At 37.1% G+C, this 9,265-nt stretch overlaps 2 pseudogenes; one reads left to right on the top strand and one right to left on the bottom strand.

Annotated features, from left to right (window-relative positions):
- Window positions 1-3,749: 3,749 nt before the first annotated feature.
- LOC120593775 (mesoderm induction early response protein 2-like) lies at window positions 3,750-5,074 on the top strand (annotated as a pseudogene).
- A 687-nt stretch (window positions 5,075-5,761) lies between these two features.
- Window positions 5,762-6,470, bottom strand: LOC120593774 (methionine aminopeptidase 1D, mitochondrial-like; annotated as a pseudogene).
- Between the last annotated feature and the right edge of the window lie 2,795 nt (window positions 6,471-9,265).

Raw genomic sequence — 9,265 nt, 5'->3', positions numbered from 1 at the left:
ATAAGTATAGAAAATGTGTTAAATGAAAAATAAGTTGGTAGATGGGTTAGTATTTAGGTAAATACACTATTATATATTACTTTGGGACAAATACACATGTAGTAAAAGTATAAAAATATGGGGAGAAACAATAGGTATCACATTTGGAGAAGGGGAATAAAGTAAGAAGAAGGATTTGGAAAGGTTACAAAGGGAGTTTCAAATACATCTATTAATGTTATTTTACTTAAAACAAATCTGGTGAGGATGGGATAGAGATGGAAGAGAAGGGAACAGAACTTGTTGAAAGCCTTACTGTAGAAGTAGAGCAGCTGCTTCATTTTTTTTTTGGATGGCAGTGTCTTTGCATTTCTGAGCCAGGACAGACAGTGGGGAGGGGCAAAGCATCTTTCTACCTTCTTTTCAGCCATCGGGTTTTCTGCAACCCAGTGCCAACACATTCATGGGTCACCAATTATATTTCACGATCCGATTCTAAGGGCTTTACAAATAATGGCCATTTCTCCCAGATTTTAACAATTAATTTCCAGTTTTAGTTTTCACTATTGTAAGTTTCCATCATTTTTTTTTTTTGTGGCGGGGGGAGGGTCTTATTAAGCATTTGTATTAGTCAAAATAGGCTAGACTATACTGTTGTAATAAACAAATACCCAAATTGCAGTGGCTGAATCCAGTGAAGATTTTTCTTTCTAGCTCCTGTAGTGTCCTATTTATATATTCCTGGTCACTAGGCTTTCCTCAATGCATCTCCTCAAAGAAGTATCCTCATTTATCCAGGCTTCTTACATTGTACAACTCTGCCACCTTCTTAGACATAGGGATGGAGAAGAAATATGGAGGCAGTTGTGAAGAATGTTTAATGGCCAGTTCTAAAAAAGTGGTGTACTTCACTTTTGGCCAATACCATCAGCCAGAATTCAGTCACATAGTCTCACCTAGATGCAAAGGGACCCAGGGAATGTAGCCTTCCTCTGTGCCTGAGAGGAGGATAAAATAGTTTGGTGAATCTATAGCATTGTCCAGCCACCAGATTTTATTGAGAATATAAGACCCTGAGACAGAACTTAAAACCACCACGTTTATTTTTTTAAATTTGCTTTTGATTATTTACTTAGTCGTTATTAATCATGTGATAAATACCTGCAAACTCACCAGCCAGAATAAGATCAGGGGCCCTGACAATACTCTACAACTAACTATATAGCCTTCCTTTCCTACATCCCTGACTCTACACAAGATAACCATCATCCTAAAACAACATTGATCACTTCATTGTTTTCTTTTTTTAAATCAAATTTTCATCTTGAGATAATTCTATATTCACATGTAGTTGTAAGAAATAACACTAAGAGATCCTGTGTGCCCTTTACCCAGATTACTCCAGTGGCAACACCTTGAAAAACTATACTATAATATCATAACCGGGACATTAACATTGATGTAGTCAAGATATAGAACATTCCCATCATCACAAGGATCAGTTATGTAGCCACACCAGCTTCCCTTGGGCCCTCGAACCCTTGTTAACCTCTGGCAACCACGAGATTTTTCTACTTTTGTAATTTTATAATTTCAAAAATGTAATCTAAATGGAACCACTTCCCTTTGATTAGAGTTTTTTTTTTTTTTTTTTCTCATCATATCCTTAGGAGAGATTTATCTGAAATTTGCATGTACCAAAAAACATTTCATTTTATTGCTCAGTAGTTCCATGATACGGACGTGTAGTTTGTTTAACCATTCACCCATTGAAGGACATCTAGATTGTTTTCAGTTTTGAACTGTTACAAATAAAGCTGCTATAAATGTTCAAGTACAGTTCCATTTTTGGTGAACATTCATCTTCATTTCTCTGAGATATGCCCAGGAGTGCAAATGTTGAATTCCATGTTTTAGCTATTCTAGTTCCCTGTCTTTCCATGTACTGTAAACTGTAGAATGATCTTGTATATAACTACAAAAAGTCTTGCTGGGATTTTGGCAGAAATTATGTTAAACCTATATATCAATTTGGGGGAGCATCAACAGCTCTACTATGTTGTCTTCCAATCTATGAACATGGTTTGACTCACCTTTTAATTAAATCATCTATGATTTATTTCATTACTGTTTTGTAGTTTTCAGCATACATGTCCAGTACATATTTTGTTAGATATATACTAATTATTTTTTGTTCAGTCATTAATGATATATTTTAAATTTCGGTGCCCACATGTATTCATAGCTAGTATATAAAAATATACTATGATACACTTCTATGATATTTGTCTTGTTCCTACAACCTTACTGAATTCATTTATTAGTTCTAGGAAGTTTTTTGGAAATTCCTTTGGGAACTTCGATTTAGACAGTCATGTTCTCTGAAATAAAACTGATTTTTATATCTTCCTTTCTGATCTGTATACTTTTATTTCATGTTCTTACATTATTTCACTGGCTAGACCTTCCAATACTATGTGGAATAAGAGGATACCCTTGCCTTGTTCCTAATCTTAAGGAGAAAGCACCAAATCCTTCATCATTAAGTATATTAGCTGTTGGGTTTTCTTTTTTCTTTTTTGTCAATGCTCCTTATCAAGTTGAAGAAATTCCTCTCTATTCCTGTTTTTCTGAGAGTTTTTGTAATGAATGAGTGTTAAATTTTGTCATGATTTTTTTTTGCATCTATTGCTATCATCCTGAGATTTTTCTTCTGGGAGTTTGTTAAGCTCTACTTGGTCATGGTGTATAATTATTTTTATATACTGTTGAATTCTATTTGTTAATATTTTATTAGAGATTTTTGCATCAATATTCATGAGGCATATTGGCCTATAGATTTCTTTTTTTTGTACTGTCTTCAGTTTTGTTATTAGGGTAATATTAGCTTCATAAATGACTCGGAAAATAGCCTCTCCTATTCTATGCCTTCTTCTTGGAAGAGATTTTGTAGAATTGTTATCTAAGGTTCTGTTAATTTTTTTTGTTGTTTAGATTAGGTAATTTCTATTTATTTCATTCTATTTTTTATTTGTCCATTCATTCTGCTGTTGATCCCCTTCACTGAGGTTTTCATTTAGTTAAGAAACGTGTTTCGTGTTCTAAAATTCCCATTGGTTCTTCTTATCTTCTGTTTCTTTGTTGATACTTTCTTTTTTTTTTCTGAGACTTTCTAATTTTTCATTTGTTTCAAGTGTGCTCATAATCAGTCATCAAAGCATTTTTCTGGCTGCTTTGCTACCTTTATCAGATAATACTAAATTGCATCTCTGTCTTTTCAACTATTATCTTTTCATTCAGTTTGAGATCTTGTTTTTTTATATGATGAGTAATTTTCATCATATGAAACCTGGACACTTTGGGTATTATGTTCTGGATCTTATTTAAACCTTTTGTTTTATTTGGCTACCTTTCTAGAAGGGTCAAGGTGTGCCGCTGCCTCATTCCTGCCGGGTAGATGTAGAAGTCCAGATTCCCTATTTTGCCTGTTTTGGCACTTGAAAGTGGGATTCCTACTAACTGCTAGGCAGGACTGGGGGTTCTGGTTCCTTATTAGGCCTCCACCAATACTCCCTGGCAGACAGGGTCTGAGTATCTCATTACTCTCCTCACCGGGCCTCCACTGATGCTATAGTGGCAGGGGTAGCCTCATTACTCCTGAGCGGTGATCAAGTCCTATATCTCCCCAAGGTTTCCTCTCATACTACCACAGTAGAGAGAGGATGAGCATCCTATTATAGCCAGGTTGGAAAGGGGAATCCAGGTTTCCCATGTTGTCTCCACCGAACCTGTCAGAGGACCTCATCATCACACCGTGGAGACGAAAGTTGTGGCTCCCTACTCCTCTTTGATACCACCCCTGTGTGTGGTTTGGAGTCCTTGTTATAGCCTGACTGGGTGGGGGATAGGGATAAAAGTCTAGAACCCCCTCATCCCCAGTCTTTGCTGGCATGGGTTGGTCTACAGTTTTTCTGTAGTGTTTTGTTGGAATAAAGCAATTGTTATCCACAGGTTTTCTGTCTTACTAAGCTGTCCCTTTCCTGGCTCTTTGGCTAGGCAGAGTAGGTTTTTGTTGAGGTGTTTTATTTTTTCTCTGAGTCCATTGTTGTTTTTATGTGGTTGGCTTCTCTAGCTTTAAGTCTGGAATATATAAGACAGAAAGGAAATCCAGGGAACTCACTACATATCCTTCCTTGGGTCCCAATCTCTCTAGATGATCTGCTTTTGTTTCTCTAACTCTCAGGCCTTGTGATGATTGTCTTAAATTTTTAAAAGTTAAATTTAAAAATTGAGGTAAAACTGATATAACATTATGGAAATTTCAGGTATACAACATAATGATTCAATGTTTGTATATAGTATGGTGAGATGATTGCCTCAATCAGTCTAGTTAACATCTATCGCCATACATAATTACAATTTTTTCTTACAAGGAGGATTTTTAAGATTTACTCTCTAAGCAATTTTCAAATATTCAATACAATATTATTAACTGTAGTCACCATGCTGTACACCATGCTGTGAAAGCCAGCCTCAGCAACCTGCACTGGAACTGCCACAGTGAGATCTGCAAGAAGGAAGGTCAGCTACTCTGAAATCCCACCATCCTCCCTGAGAGGGAAGTGGAGGAGTTCCAGTATGGGGGCTGTGAAGCAGTGGCACTAGATGGCGGGGACTTTGCTCCCAGAGAGAGCAACGGTGAAAGACAACAAGCAGCCCTTTATGAGTTGGTAAAATACATTTTCAATAAAGAAGAGGCCCTGCGGAGGCTGCCGTTCAATGTGAAGGTGATACGAGCTGGGTTCTGTGATTGGACTGCAGAGGAGTGCATGGGCTTTGAGTGTACCTTCCCAGTGCACCGAAAGAACTCCTGACCCAGGTAAACAAGGAGTGCATAGGTGGGTGGCTGAGTGTGGAACGCCACAACCTGTGGTGGACGTCAGAGCAATACGACTACTTCTCCCAGCAGATGCAGCTGGGCTGGAGGAAGTATGCCTGCCCATTAGGAACCAGAGACGCAAACCAAGACCTTGAATGTGGTGACCTGGAAGCCCTGGCCACCCTTGCGCCTCCCTGCCCCTGTCGCCTGTCGTGAACAACCTGGGCCCCAAACAGGATTCCCTCCCACGGAACCACGCTGGGCCATTGAGTGAGGACGGGCCCTGAGAGTTCCAACAGCTGGATGTGCCCCTGGCTGTGCCCTCATCCCGTTGGCCCCTAGCCCTAGCTGAGCTGGCCTTCTACCTCCAGGCGCAGCAGCTCTAGAGCCGTGAGACAGTCCCAGACTGGCAGTGGACTTGGCCCTGCCCGGGGCCCTCTCCGAGGGGCTGACTCATCTTCAGCCATGTGGATATGAACAGAGAGCCCGAGGAGGCCGTGTGTGGCATTGCGCCAGTGGCCTTTTTGGTCGCAGAGTTTGTATTCATTGGCATTAGGGCTGTGAATCTCTTCCTAGTTGCCCACCCAGAGTGCTGGTCTCTGGGCTGCACTTGGAGCCTCTGGCACACTGCAATGTGATGACCTACTGATCGTTGGTCACAGAAGGGCACGTGGGGCATGGACTGGACTTCAGGCCGCTGCAGGGCCTGCCTGTCAGGCTTCTGGATCCTTCCCCTCCTCATAGGCCTCCGCTAATGCCTTCTCTACTTCAGAATACTTCAAGGACTGGGGTGAGATATGGCCAGGCTTGAGGCCCTCCCGTGCTCTTAGTGTCTAGCACCTTGTCCTGCTCCAAGCTGCTGACCCCGCTGTGGGAATCATCACACAGCTGAGTATGGCGGGCCTAGCAAGAGGAGGCCAGAGAAGGCATCCCTTCCCAGCATCCTGTCAAATGTGGACAGACTTGCAAACCATTTTGATGTTATTGGCTGCCTGTGTTTCCAATTACAGAGAAGGGAGTCCCCATCCTGCAAGTTGTGATTGCTTCATCTCTAGTCACTTCTTGGCAACCTCCACTAACTTTTTACCACATTCATCCACATTGCCCACCAAACATGCCAATTGTAATAGATGGTGGCATCAATGTTGATAATATCTCCATCCTAAAGAGGTTGACTGAGGTGCAAACAGATTTTGGAAAACCTCCATAGCTTAGAGATGAGGGATAGGTATCATGACTGCTGAATTACTGCAGAACAAGAAGACTATCCATCTCTTCAGTTGTCATGTGATCTTTTAAACTCTTCCCAGAAGGAGGATATGACAAGCCCAATAGAGCGTTTGACTCTGACCTTCATTCTTCTATACTGTCTCCCCAGTCAGATACAATGGTCTGTGGTCACATAGTTTGGCTTCTTTATGTGCTCAGGGACTAGATGAACTGAAGAAACTGTAGCTGGCAAAACAGTGCAATGTGAAATATCTTTTTGTCTTCAGAAAAAGCAATTTCTTCTTTGTCGACTGCTTCTGTAAGTAGATAAGATTGACGGGTGAAAGAAAATTCTGTAATAACCTCTGTGGATGAGCAAGTAGACACTGCTGGGCACTGCCATGTTGGTACCAGTCAAGAATAAAGCAGACATAGTCAGGGTGGGGGGGCAGGTGAAATAGGTGAAGGTGGTCAAAAGGTACAAGCTTCCAGTTATAAAATAATTAAGTCATGGGGATGGAATGTACAGCATGATATTTGTCTTATATATTATATACAGGGTTTTTAGTTGTACTTAATGGGAAGAATAGAAAAAATACATTTATCTTCCTCAGAAGTGACAGCTGTTTTCCTTTTTATTTAGATTAATTGTGTCTCTACTTATTCCTATGTAACTTTTATTTTACCCTTTTTTAACTTTACAAAAAGAGTATCATGCTCAACCTATATTTTAGGGACTTTCTTTTTTCATATGAATATATTGTTAGGAGTCATCTTTAAGGCAGCAAATCCCTGTGTAATTCATTAGTTCTGACTGCTATATATGGTATATAACATATATACCACGGTTAAATAATTCAGTTGTCTGTGGATGGCTATTGGTGATAGTTACAGGTTTTTGTTATTGTGAATAATGCTTGTGTGAACAATCTTTTACATGTATCTTGTCTTATATGTGCTAGAGTTTCTCCTGATATATACCTAGGAGTGGAATTACTAGGCTGCAGGCTATGTAAATCTTCGACTATCAAAGATAATTTAAAATTCTTTAACAAATTGGTTGCACTAATTTAGACATTGCCATTAGCAATGTGTTAGAAATATTACGGATGCTTACTGAACTGCAGCCTAAAAACTCTCTCCAGGCAGTAAGCTAGAGTAATTATGAGACTCCTCTCAAATCGTCCCTCTCAGGCATCGCTCACTATCAATTGAAGAATATCTAAAAACTACTGTTGCATATATTTTGGCTTCTTTTTTTAAAATTTTTAGCAAGTTAGTCAACTAGTCCCTGATTCTTTATCTTGTTTGAAAGAAGTCTTTTAAAATCACTTTAACCCCTTTTTCTGTAGTTATTGTCTCTGTTTTTTATTTATAAAATCATTTTTGTCTTCTCTCTACTTGTCTTGATTAATTCTGCCAAATTAATCTGCCAAATTTGACTTTGTTAGTCTTCTCTATTTTACCTTTGTTTTCTTTTATCTTGTATTTTCTTTAGTTGTATCCTATTATTCTGTTTCAGATCTCATAAGACGGGCAATTCATTAATTTTTAGGTTTTAATTTTCCCCATAATATTCATATTTAAGGCTATAAATTTTCCTCAGATCACTGCTTTTGCTGTATCACATAAAATTTGATATAGTTTTAAAAATTCAAAATCCATCGTAGATATTTAAAAATTTCCATTATGACCTCATTTTACCCCATGAGTTATTTATCAGTGTTTTAAAAAAATTTAAATAAGTGGGAATTAAAAATTTGTATTTGTATTATTGTCTAACTTAATTGCATACTTATTTTTATAAAATTGTTGAAATTTTCTTTATAGTCTAATTCATGATAAATTTTTATAAATAATCATATGTACTTGAGAAAAATATTTTTATTTTAATTATCTGCTACAGAATTCAGTATAGGTTTATTAGGTTAGTTTTTAGTTGTGTCATTCAGATCTAGTATGTCTTTGCTCACTTTTTTTTTGTCTATTTGACTTCTCAGTAATTGTGTTGAAGTGTGTTGAAATCTCTCACTATGATGGTGGTTATATTACTCTGCCCCTGCAGTTTCAATAAAATTTACTTCATATACTTTAAGGCAATTGTATTAGTCACTATCTATTTAAAATCATTTCATTTTCTTGGAGAATTGAATTAAGTAGTGAATTGAATTATCTGTCTCTAATAGTACACTTTAACATTTATTTTATTTGTTATTAGTATAACTACAACTTTCTTTTGGTTGTATTTGCTTCATATTTTGTTTCTTATTCTTTTACTTTTAACTTTTGTTTTTTCTTATACTTTAGGTATATCTTTTTTAAACAGCATATTTTAGATTCTATAAAACCCAAACTGTGACTTTTATCTTTTAAAGTTTAGTTCATATTTATTTATACTAATTATTGATATATTTGAACCAATTTAAAGATCTCAACTTATTATTTCTGTTTTTTTTCCCCTCCTCTATTTTGATTTCTTTTATCTGCTTCATCTCCCTTCCTCCTTTAAATTGATAGCTGTATCTACTCAAAATGCTGATCCGGGAATTGTTAGTGATCTATAATGAAATAAAGACCTCATGCTAGAATGTAAATTAAAGCATTACTCCATTCAGAAAGTCCTTATGTAAAAATCATGTCAGCAATCATGAACTAAGCAATGTGGTTAGTGACCTGGTTGATATATACTCTGGAGCAAGATCCTTCTCTTGTCAAGAACTGATAAAGAGTTCACAGACAAGCTTGGTGGCCCTCACTTTGAGAAATGCTGTTTTAATGTGCTCTCACATCCCTTGTGAGAACTCAACTTTCAACATAGTATTTAAGCTTTTAAATAGGGGTTATTATGAATATCTTTCCTTTTTTACTTTGATAATAGATTTCTCACCCTTTCTTTATGATAGCAACCAACTTTAAGATAGCAATCAAGATATTCGTTCTGTTTTATTCATATATCACTTGTAGCATCTCTTGTATTTTTCTTTTATTTAAGAATATCCCTACCCTGTTTTCAACCTGAATCTTTGCATAGCAAAACTTCTGAGGAATATGTTTATAAATATTAGATTTGACTAATATTTGTACAGGATATAAAATCATAAATTCTGAGGTTTTTTTTTTTTAATACTTTGGAAATTCTATTTCTAGAGTCTTCCTTTAGTCAGTGTTGATTTTAAGCAATTTGATTTTATTCCTTTG

Source organism: Pteropus medius, unplaced genomic scaffold, assembly GCF_902729225.1.
Source record: "Pteropus medius unplaced genomic scaffold, Ma_sr-lr_union100, whole genome shotgun sequence".
NCBI classification, from domain to species: domain Eukaryota; kingdom Metazoa; phylum Chordata; class Mammalia; order Chiroptera; family Pteropodidae; genus Pteropus; species Pteropus medius.
The sequence above is the reverse complement of the archived record's forward strand: the minus strand, read 5'-3'. Positions and strand labels throughout refer to the sequence as shown.